At 38.4% G+C, this 12,342-nt stretch overlaps 1 protein-coding gene and 1 long non-coding RNA gene across 2 annotated transcripts in view; both read right to left on the bottom strand.

Moving 5' to 3' along the window:
• Rims1 (regulating synaptic membrane exocytosis 1) overlaps window positions 1-12,342 on the bottom strand; it is a 547,387-nt gene that overhangs the window by 294,997 nt on the left and 240,048 nt on the right.
• On the bottom strand, window positions 4,607-10,640 carry LOC125357177. The gene is made up of 3 exons (XR_007212082.1): window positions 10,628-10,640; window positions 8,511-8,514; window positions 4,607-4,946 (listed from the first exon to the last, which is right to left on the bottom strand). It is a non-coding gene; the product is annotated as an uncharacterized LOC125357177 (long non-coding RNA).

The raw sequence follows: 12,342 nt of genomic DNA, 5'->3' as shown, positions 1-12,342 counted from the left end.
TAGATTCAGAATATTGATGATATTGCTCAATTCTTTTTTATTTTAGGTTCTATGATACTTGGGTTTGAACTCATGATCATGTGTTTACTAGGTTAATGTTCTACCATTGGATCCATGCCTCCAGCCAGATTTTGCTGGTTACTTTGGAGATGGAGTTTAGTAAGCTTTGTTGCCTGGGCTGGACTTGAGACATGATCCTCTCTCTAAATCTCAGCTTCCTGATTAGTCAGGGTTACAGGTAGGAACTACTGGGAGCCTTATAAGTGGGGATTACTCCTTTTTCTTTTCCTCTTTTCTTTTCTTGTTTTCTCTTTTCTTTCTTGCTACATAGACACTCTACCACTTGAGCCATATTCCATCCCTGATTTTCATTTCTTGATATGTAAACTTTTACATTTTTCCCTGAATCCTTTAATGATTCTTTTCTTTACATCTGAAATAACAACATTTAAAGTGTTTGTCTAGGTCTTTTTTCAATAAGTTTTGCTGAATAATTTGGAATATCTTCTTCTTTTTGTATCTGTGTCTCCCATTTTCTCCTTTCCCATCTTCTGAAAACTCTTCTAATTGGAATTGACTCCTGGGTTAAATATCTATGACTTCTGATACAACGTCTATCTTCTCTTCATCCAGTGAAACTATCACCTGTTTTAATAATCACTGGTTCATGTCCCAGCAATTGCTTGTCCTGCTTATTATTTATTTTCATCCTGTATTGGAGCTTGAATTCATAGTCCTACCTCCAGTACTGGCTTTTTTGCTGGTTGGCCAGAAATATGAGTCTCTTGGATTTGTCTGCATTGACCTATGATCCTCAGATCTCAGCTTCCACAGTGACTAGGATTGCAGGTGTGAGATACCAGAGCCATGCTGTTCATCTGTTTTATTGACTTTTAAAAACAATTTTTGCATAAATATTTCAATTCTTAGTTCCTCTATAGCCTCTTATTGTCCTTTTCTCTAATAGAAAGGTTTTATTTAGGTTATGCAAATATCTCTAAAAGATATGTCTGCCAGTATGCAGGGCATAGAGTTACCTCTTCATAGTCCCTGTTCCTAATCAGTAGCCGTGACTGTGGGTTTGGTATACATGGATGAATGTATTTATTGGCTGCCTCATTTGCATGGCTTATGCATAAAACAAATGTGAAACATGAACAGTGATGACCATCACTCTTACCAGAAACTTCCCTCCAGTTTTTACTTATCAAAATAAAACTGGCGCCCTTCTCTCCCTTCTCTCTGGCCATGGATCATCTCGGCCATAGGCCAGCAATTTGGTAATAAACTTTCTCTCCTGCCTGAATACCACATGGTGTTCTCCTTTACTGGCTACCTACTTTACAAACCTAACATATATTGTGCCTTGTGACTTGGGAAGGGCTTAAGAGTCAGGACAGGTAGAATTCCCCTCTATTTTTCTCTTTTTTCTGGGAGTATCCCCAGTCCTGATGGTCCTTTTTGCGTGAACCAAACTGCTGTGAGATGCCACATGGCACTTTTCACTAATACCATTGCTGGCCTCCACATCCACCTCCACCTCCACACCACTTCTCTACCCTGGTGAGTGAAACTGCTGCTTCTCAGGTTCTCTGCTGCTCTGTACACCGCTTCTGCCCGGTAAGCTCTCATCCATTCACCAGGCTGCCTCCCTCCCGTGCTTTTTGCATTTTGCATCACAGTCACACCTAAGCCTGGAAAATGCTAGCATGCCTCTTGACAGCGCAATGAGGCCTGCTCGAAATACTCGCACAGATACAGTTTTTGCCACTGCAATGGTAAGTGATCAGAAGTCACTTATATTCAGGCTCTCTCTGTCTTTCTCTCTTGTCCTCTCTTTCTCTTCCTTTTTCTCCCTCTGCCTGCTTACTTGCCTACTTTATAAAACTTCCAAGCCATACCATCCTGATAATGTGCCTTAATAACAAAGCTACCCCTTTTCACAGACCTTTGAAACTGAGGCTTGACCACCAATGTGCTTTGACAGCAAAGATATCTAAAAGTTATTTTCTCTAGCATTGACCATGTGGTAGATATTGGGTTTAACAGACACCAGCTCAGGCCCCATTATGCCATGCCACATGTTCTCTGTTAGTGTTTGTATCCTCCTGCCACCACTGCCCCTTAACATGGCATCCCACTGGAGTTTATCAAAATGTGGTTTCTCCATTTTATAATCTGAAAATTTTTGTTTGCTAGCAAAATTGTTTTTCTAACCGACCACGTGGTTCTAAAATATTGGGCAAAAAAAACCTGTCATTTACTATTGGAATTCCAAAAGAATCTAATGCTGAAATTCATTTTTGCATATTGTAAAACCTATGTGCACAGTGTGTATGTGTGTTCCATGTGTGTATGTCTGTGTAAACATCATTTGTTAGTGAAGTCTCAGAAAAGGGAATTGAAGAAACAGTGTAGGAAGAAGATGGTATGGATATGTCTTAAATTCATGCAAGGCAAATATTGTTAAATGGGTGTACAATTGTTGGCTGTGACTTAAACACTGATGTAAAACCAGTATGCCATTCTTTATATGTCCATCTAGCTATATTATATATCTGTACTAAAACTCATCACATCTACTGAGTTTTGTCATTGCAGAATTCTGGCAAGGATTTGTTGGTCAATTCTTTTTTTTTTTTTTTTGGCCAGTCCTGGGCCTTGGACTCAGGGCCTGAGCACTGTCCCTGGCTTCCTTTTTGCTCAAGGCTAGCACTCTGCCACTTGAGCCACAGTGCCACTTCTGGCCTTTTTCTGTATATGTGGTGCTGGGGAATCGAACCTGGGGCCTCATGTATACGAGGCAAGCTCTCTCGCCACTAGGCCATAACCCCAGCCCCAGTTGGTCAATTGTTGACAAGATACAGGTAAGCTCTAGTGCCTTTGGTCTCCTTGTTGTTTTAACTGGAAATAAAAAAAAGGGCTTTTGTGGCAAAGATGCCTTGGATTGCAGTTCAAAGCCAGCCCAGGCAGAAAATCTCTCTCAAACTCCATCTCCCAACTAACCAGCGAAGAGCAAGGCTGGAAGCATGGCTGAAGAGACTTATCTCTAACCAGCCAAATGCTGGAAGTGGAGCTGTGGCTCAAGTGTTAGAGTACTAACCTCAAGCAGAAGTGCTCAGGGACAATGCCCAAGCCCTGAGTTCAAAACCCGTGAATGCCAACAGGGACAAGCCATCCCAGCAACAAGCACCTAGACCCCTGGAACTCAGCCTGTTCAGGGAACAAGGATCATGGAGTGGAGTAAGAGAAGAATGATCACATTCTAAATGGAGCCACTTTATCTCACCCTTTCAAAATTAATCAGAGCCAGGGGATCAAGAGATAGTAGCTTGTCCATCTAATGTACATACCTGAGTATAAGAACTAGTCAAGTCATCCAATTTTTAGTTTTGTGCCCTAAACCCTTCCTTTTGCCTTAATATTTTGTTTTGTCCAGCCCCTGCCTCATGAGACTTCCAGGCTTCATTCAAAGACTGGCATCTAGGGGCTGGGGATATAGCCTAGTGGCAAGAGTGCCTGCCTCGGATACCCGAGGCCCTAGGTTCGATTCCCCAGCACCACATATACAGAAAACGGCCAGAAGTGGCGCTGTGGCTCAAGTGGCAGAGTGCTAGCCTTGAGCGGGAAGAAGCCAGGGACAGTGCTTAGGCCCTGAGTCCAAGGCCCAGGACTGGCCAAAAAAAAAAAAAAAAAAAAAAAAAGACTGGTATCTACCACCAAGGGACTCTGCTGCTTGCCTTCTCCAGGAGGGGCCACATTTCTGCCTTATACCACTAATGTCAACACCCCTTGCCAGCAGGAGGCAGCCAGAGAGAGTCTTCATCCTTTTTTTTTTTTTTCCTTTTTTTCTTTTAGGCACTTTTATATTAAAAAAAAATTGTCGTTAATATATAAACATCTCATTCAGTCAAAAAAATTTTACAACTATACAGCTGTTTGCTCCATTATTTGCATAGGAAATGACCACAATACAAAATAAGAGGGATAAAAGAAGCAAAACAGCAACTGATTTTACACTTTTTGATGTAGGTACGTTTCCACATATAAACATTTTTGAAGCCTCTTACAAAATTATTTACACCATGTTGTCTATTTACATGTTTTAAGAGCAACGTTTCTAACCAAACTATAATTTATCAAGTTATGAAAATTGTTTTCTAAAAAATCTTACTATATTAGCACAAAATAAATAATGATAAACAGTATTTTTAAAAAAAATTAAAATTTCATTTCAATAAGACCCCTTTTGGCATTTTGCTTATGATTCTGCCCTTTTTTTTAACAGCATGGACATCACATTGCTATTTTCTATTGCATATATGGAATAGTGCTTGCTTTCTTAAGCTTTCAACTTATCATTGATATTAAAGGCAGACACTGAGTCAGTATTAACACCTAATTACACTGCACTGTAATTCTGATAAAATTACTGTGTCTTACTGTATATTACATGCAAATTCCACATAAATTGTCATTTACCAACAGTACTGCACAAGCATCTCAGGATATGAAAACTGAGTTGCCTATATTTGCTATCAAAAATTTTGTAAATATGCAAATAAGCTTTATAGGTTTATTACAAGTTTTTTAAGGTTCTTTTTTGGGTGGCGGGGAGGGAGTCACACTTAAAAAAAATAACCATGAATACAACTATGGATAGCATTTGGAGGTCAGATGCCTCTCCAAATATTATTACCAAATTCATTTCTTTGGGGAAAGGAATAATCATTCAAATGAGTTTTAGGTAGGAAATTTCATGCACTGATTAATACGATTATTTTAAATATGGAAGATGTTTTATATGAATGGTAAACTCGAGCTTCAAAATAGTTACAGTATACAAAAGTTAAACCTCATAATAAGCTAAATACAGTATCTTTTTTTTTTTCAGAAGGACATGTGCTTTTCACATAGACACATTGAATTTATGACGCAGTTTTCGCCTTTTTCATAACTATTAAAAGGCTGGAATGTAAGGTCCGTCCCTGGAAGGCTCCATGTAGATGCCCTACCTCATTAAGTCTCCACCCAGTTACCTGGGTTACCAGCAGACCTGGAGGCATTACCTCCCATTTCCCTGAGGTCACATCCTATTCCACCTGGCCACACCCCCTACCCCTGCCCTAGATAAGGCAAGGCTGGGTGGGAGGTCATCCCTTCTCTCCCTTCTCTCCAGCCATGGATCATCTCAGCCACAGGCCAGCAGTTTGGTAATAAACTTTCTCTCCTGCCTGAAAAAAAAAGAAAAAGCTGGCTTTTCTCAGATGGTGCAATGCTCCAGTAACTTCCCACTTGTGTGGCTGTGTGACTACTTTCCTTCTCTTGTTTATATCAGGTGACTTGGGATTGCCTGGTTTCCTCTTCAGTCCTGCCAGCACACTGAGCATCTTCCTGCAGTGACTGCAGTTCTAGGGCATTAGAGCATCAGCCTGAGTCTTAGGGGCACAAGGGGATCCTGCCTGCCTACTACAAGCACTCTTACAGGTGAGTGGTGCTCCCAGAGAAGGAAAGTCAGGCATTCCTGACATCAAATTGGTGACTGTTTCCTATTACTGATATTTACAGTGACCAGCACTAAGTCTGATAAGTAGCAAACTTCTAGCTTTGTTCCAGTTTCCTATTGCTTGTGTTTGGGGCAGACAGGATGGTTTGATTTGATAATGAACTAAGTGTATTTTTTAAAGAGTAAGTGACAGTTATTCTGATGGTACCATTTTACACTTAGTTCTATTGTGTTTATATCTTCTATGTGTGTGTTTAAAATTTTTTTAAGTGGTGAGGTGTTTAGGTGTATGTGATGCTGAGTACTTTAACACATTCTCCTTTATTATTTATTATTATTTTTTCATGAACTATTACAACCCCAAACCAAAGGTCACATTCTTGAAGGCTCCCCAGGTCACTCCAAACTCCATTTTCCTTATGTGTCCTATGCTGGCTCTCTATCACTTGAGTGACAGCTCTTTCAGACCTGCTTTTTCCCAGTTACTTTTGGAAATGGAGTCTAGTGATCATTTCTGTCCATGGTGCCTCAAACAGTGATCCACCAAATATGAGCCTCTGGAGTGGCTAGGATTTGTACTCTTAGATGTAATCCTAGATGTAAGCCGCTTCCATACCCAGCTGTTAATTATTCCTTTCTCCAATTTAACTAATTAAGTCATCCATGAGCTTCACTGGTGTTCATTGTGTTTATGTGTATGTTAACTGTGCTGTTTGTGAGACAAAAGTTAATGTCAGTATTCCTTTTCTTTTTCAAAATATAATTATGGCCAGGTGCTGGTGGCTCATGCCTATAATTCTAGTTGCACACTGGCCATAAAAGAAATGCAAATCAAAACAACATTGAGATTCCACCTCACCCCAGTAAGAATGTCCTTTATCAAGAAAACTAACAATAATAAATGTTGGAGGGGATGTGGCCAAAAGGGAACTGTTCTTCATTGTTAGTGGGAATGTAAACTGGTGTAGCCACTCTGGAAAGCAGTATGGAGATACCTCAGAAGGCTAAACATAGAGCTCCCCTATGACCCAGCAGCCCCACTTTTGGGCATCTACCCAAAAGACCACAAACAAGAACACACTAAAGCCACCAGCACAACAATATTCATCGCAGCACAATTTGTCACTGCTAAAATATGGAACCAACCCAGATGCCCCTCAGTAGATGAATGGATCAGGAAAATGTGGTACATATACACAATGGAATTTTATGCCTCTATCAGAAAGAATGACATTGCCCCATTCATAAGGAAATGGAAGGACTTGGGAAAAAATTATACTAAGTGAAGTGAGCCAGGCCCAAAGAAACATGGACTCTATGGTCTCCCTCATAGGTAATAATTAGAACATGTTTAGACTAGTCACAGCAGAAAATCACAAGAGCCTAATAGCTATGCCCTTATGAATGCATAAGATAATGCTAAGTGAAATGACCTCCATGTTATGGAAAGGATTCAACCTACCATGTGAAACCATAGCTTCTATTGTTGATGATCCTCTTTTATCCCCTTCCTGTGGTACCCACACTATCCCTGTATCTTATCTGAGTACATTGGAAACTGTATACACTGGTATTAGAACTAGGAAAGTGAAAGGGAATATCAAAATTGAGAGACACAGGATAAAAAGACAAATGACTACAAAAGCAATACTTGCAAAACTGTTTGGTGTAAACCAATTGAACAACTCATAGGGGGATAGGGAAAGGGGGGAAGGGGGAATGAGGGAGGAGGTAACAGTACAAGAAATGTACCCAAGGCCTGACATATGAAACTGTAACCTCTCTGTACATCACTTTGACAATAAATAAAAAAATATATACAGTGTTATAAAAAAAACAAAACCAAAAAAAAAAAAAGGCTGGGAGTTACATTTTGAAACTAGCTTGGGCAGGAAAGTCTATGAGACTTAATTCTAATTAAGCAACAAGCCAGAAGTGAAGCTGTGGCTGTTTGCTTTGATCAAAAAGCTCAGGTATAGTGAATAAGCTCTGAGTTCAAGTCCCAAGACAGGCATGAAAATATTATCTATCTATCTATCTAAACACACACATACACATATACACACACACTCATGCCACTCCATCCAATGTTTTATGAACACTCTCACTATAAGTACAGTATTAACAGAGAAGTTGTCCTCTTCTTAGGAATTTATAATGTACATCATGCTAAGTTCATCATAAATGCTAGTAATCACACAAATCTGAAAGTACACAATATTGCCCCTCTGTGGACAGAAACTGATGCTCAATGTAGTTATGTAGCTTATCCTAAACCACAATCTCAAGAGTAGAATAGTCAGGTTTGAATAATTTTATGCTTCTAAGCTCAGCGATTTAACTGTATTTTTCTGTGTAATAATAATACTAATATTAAGGCACAGTAAATTCTCAAATTACCATCCTCAAATCAATCAACATAAGCTAATATTTAATGGCAATGACATAAATCTACGTATTGTAGTGCTCATGACTGTGATCCTAGCAAGTCAGAAGGCTGAGATCTGAGGATTATAGTTCAAAGTTAGCCTAGCCAAAAAAAAAACAAAAAAAACAAAAAAAACAAAAAACTGTGAGACTTTTATCTTTATTTTAACTACCAATAAGGCAGAAATGGAACAGCGGTTCAAGTGGTAGCCATGAATACAAAATCTCAGGAACAGCACCCAGACCCTGAGTTCAAGCCATAGGGCCAGCCCTCACCCCACGACACTACATAGAAATCTATGTACTTTGTGTCCATAGAATGTAGGAAAAACTAAAACATACATATAAACATGCAGTTATATATATCTACATGAAAGCACAGATATATTTGTATAGATAAATGAATACACATATAACAAGAAAATTTTATGAAAATGTCAAATGTAATCACTACTATTACCAATTATGGAAGGCCCAACATTTGCAACACACTAAGGTGTATGATAATCTTTTGACTAAAGCAGAAAGACTAGGTATTGCTGAATCTACTTTGGAAAGAGGAACACTGACATTTTACATCCCTACAGTATCTATCTACAAGGTATGCAGCCAGCATTTGAGTCAAGGCATGTCTAGCTCTATGTATCACCCTCTTTAACGGTATCTTTCATGTGTTTGTGGAATAGCAAGGAAGAGCTGTGGATCTCTAATATGTCCAGAGTAGCTGCTAGGGAACTTAAACCCACCTGTCTTATTCACTTGCTCTAGGGCAGTGGCTATTTCTTCCCGCACAGAGCAGAAAATCTAGCTGCAGAAAACCTAATGCCCTCCACATCCAGGAGGTAGAGGATCAGTGGCTTGAAACTATTTTAACTCCAAATTTCATGTTGTTTTCTCTCCTAAGAGCCATCAGTGTAACTAATAGACATAGTTTATGGTGCTGCAAGAGCTGAGAACAATAGTCAAGTGCAGTGAATGTGCTTGAGCCATCTGGACTGTGCATACCACATATGGAGGCTGCTCTGTTTTTCAGATCTTGTGTCTGAACTGGGCACTAGGGGCTCACAGCTGTAATCCTAGTACTCAGGCTGAAAGCTGAAGGCTGCAGTTCAAAGTCAGTCCAAATAGAAAAGTACATGAGACTCCATCTCTGATTAATCAACAACAAAAGCTCGACTGGAGAGATGGTTTAAATAGTAGAACACCAGCTATGAGTAAAAGGGTTCACACCCTGATGCTAGCTAAATAACTAAATTTAATAAAGGAAAGTAAAAATAAGATAAAATAATTTGTGCCTGATTTCCATGTTTTGACTTTCCTCTGAGGCTGCTCATCTATAGTACCTCCTAACTGGAGTAGCCTCTGTTTTCTCTCCTAATGTAGTTTTACAATCTTGAAGACAAAAAATAAAACTTAGTTTATATAAACTAAGAGCTATGGAAAAAATTAAGAGTATATCTATCTCTCTTATGAATCATTACCATAAATTTAATTGTTTGAATTCAGTGAAGTTATTCCTGCAATTTCATGTACAGTTTTGCCCACTTCCTATTTCTTTTCGCTCTCTCCTTCCTTCTCTCTTTCCTTCCTTCCCTCTCTCCCTCCCCCCTTTCCTCCCTCTCTCTTTTCTTTCTTGTCCTGGGGATGGGACTCAGAGCCTGAGCACTGTCTCTGAGCTTTTTTCTTCTACCACTTTGAGTCATACCCCCACTTCCTGATTTTAGGTGGCTAATTGGAAATAAGAGTCTTAAGGATTTTCTTGTAGGGGGGTGGAAATGGAAGTGGGAGTGTGGGGAGGGGCTGGCTTTGAGCCAAAATCCTTAGATGTCAGCTTTTTGAAGAGCTAGGATTATAGACTTGGGCTATAGATGTCTGACTCTCATCCTATTTTTTAAATTTATTTTTATTTTGTTTTATGGTCTTTGAAAATTACTATAAAGGTGATATACAGAGAGGTTACAGTTACATAATTAAGGGAATAAATACATTTCTTTTGGAAAAGTGTTATCCTTCCCTTATTTTCTTCCAACTCCCCTCAGGTTGTAAAGGTCATTTCCAATATAGTGTCTAGTGATTGTCATTGTTGCACTTGTTTACTCTTTGTCCCACCATTTCTGTGATTCCCTTTCCCTTCCCCAAATCAGATAAACTTATATAAAAGACAAAGGGTATAGAAATAAAAAAGTGACAACAGGAAAAAAACCAAAGGAGTAAAAAAGAAAGAAAAATAATTGCAAACAGTTCACTAAGAAAAACTCTTATTTCCATTTCTTGGAGTTCATTTCATTGAGCATCATTTTATATGGTCATGAGCACATAACGGTTGAGCCATTGTGATCCTCTCCTAGGAATATCCTCCTTTGTTCTCAGTATGGAAATATTTATAGTGCTATTTAATTATGTCCAAATGTAATTATTTGTCTTTTACTATCATTTGGATTAACTTGTAGATTTACAGACATCCTAATTATTACAAGTGAGGGGAATAATGCAGCCTATATTTCTTTGGGTCTAGCCTACTCCACTTAGTAAATTTTTTTCCAAGTCTTTCCATTTCCTTACAAATGGGACAATGTCATTCTTTCTAATGGAAGCATAGAATTCCATTGTATGTGTGTGTGTATATGTGTATGTGTGTATGTATATATGTATATATATATATATATATCACATTTTCTCGATCCATTTATCTACTGAGGTGCTTGTGTTGATTCCATATCTTAGCTATGGTAAATAATTCTGTGATGAACATGGTTTTGCTGGTGGCTTTAGTGTGGGCTGTTTTGTGGTCATTTGGGTAAACCCCCAGGAGTGGGATTTGCTTGGTCATAAAGCATCATGCTTAGTCTTTTAAGGAACCTCTATACTGCTTTCCAGAGTGGTTGAACAAGATTACATTTCCACCATCAGTGTAGCAACATTCCCTTTTGGTCACATCCCCACCAATATCTGTTATTATTAGTTTCCTTGATAATAGCCATACTAACTGGGATGAGGTGGAATCCCAAATGTTGTTTTGATGTGCATTTCTTTTATGGCCAGAGATGTTGGACATTTCTACGTGTGTTGATTGGCATTATTATTTCTTCTTCAGAATACTGTCATTTCAAACTTCAGCCCACTTATCAATGAGGTTATTGTTTCTTTGAGGATTTTTTTTTAGTGGATTTAATTTTTTTAGCTCTAAGTATATTTTAGATAAGATGGCTTTGTCTGATGTATAGCTAGTAAAGATCTTCCATTCTGTGGACTATTTATCTTGCTAGCTATGTCCTTTGCCATGCAGAAACTCTTCAGTTTTATGCAGTCCCATTTATCCAGCCTTTCTTTGATTTGTTGTGTTTCTGGATCTTAGGAAGTTTTGACCTGTGCCAAAGAGCCCCAGTGTTTCCCCTTTCCCCTCCTGTAATATTTTCAGTGTATCTGGTATTACATTGAGGTCTTGTGGAATTGATTCTGGTGCAGGGTCACATAAAAGGGTCTAAATTCAGTTTTCTGCATATGTACAGCCAATTCTATCAGCACTATTCATTGAAGAGGCTGCCTTTCTTCCATCCTGTGATTCTGGCTCCCTTATCAAAGATTAGGTGGCTATAGGACTGTGGGTCCATTTCTGGGTCTTCTATTCTATTCCATTTGTCCTTAGGCCTGTTTTCAATGTGTGTTAACATAACTTGGATCAGTGTTACTCAAATTAGTTTGCATACCAATATAGGTTTCACTAGCTGATAGCTATAAGATTGTAAGGATTGTGAGAAACACAATTTTCTTGGGCCTCTATCCCATACCTACAGGAATAAAATTTCTGAAGGCAAAATCTCAACATTTTCAGTTAAACAAACTCTTTAAAGAATTTATAGGTTCTGGCTTATAGTTTAAAGTGAATTGATTATGGTAACAATTTTTTCCAAGTGAATTATGGAGGAAGTTATATATTACCTTGAGCAATTATACTTTAATTTCATTTCATCATCCTGTCAAAAAGAGAATATATTTTGATTCTTTGATGATTAAATAAAAGCCTATGAAGAACTGATGCAGACATATGAGAATACTATTGGAATGATGTTTTTTACTCAGTGAACATTAGTTCAAAAATGTCTGGCTTTATAATTAGTAATATTTCCAAATGAAGTGCTTTGCATATTAAACCTGTGCTGTATTGACACTAATTGTTACTAATGCTAATTATATTATATTTAGGTCACCAAACTCTTGTTTCCAGTCTGTTGATTACAGGAAAATTACCCCACCATTGATGGAGGGGAAGGAAGATTGATGAATTTCTCTCTACTAATCCAAATTTATATTATCAGCACCTTCAGGGGATTGTTTTCCCTCTATTAGAAGAAAGTATGAATTAAAAAGATGCCTGAAGGGCTGGGGATATAGCCTAGTGGCAAGAGTGC

The sequence above is a fragment of the Perognathus longimembris genome, chromosome 9, assembly GCF_023159225.1.
Source record: "Perognathus longimembris pacificus isolate PPM17 chromosome 9, ASM2315922v1, whole genome shotgun sequence".
NCBI lineage: Eukaryota > Metazoa > Chordata > Mammalia > Rodentia > Heteromyidae > Perognathus > Perognathus longimembris.
This window is presented reverse-complemented; position numbering and strand designations above follow the sequence as displayed.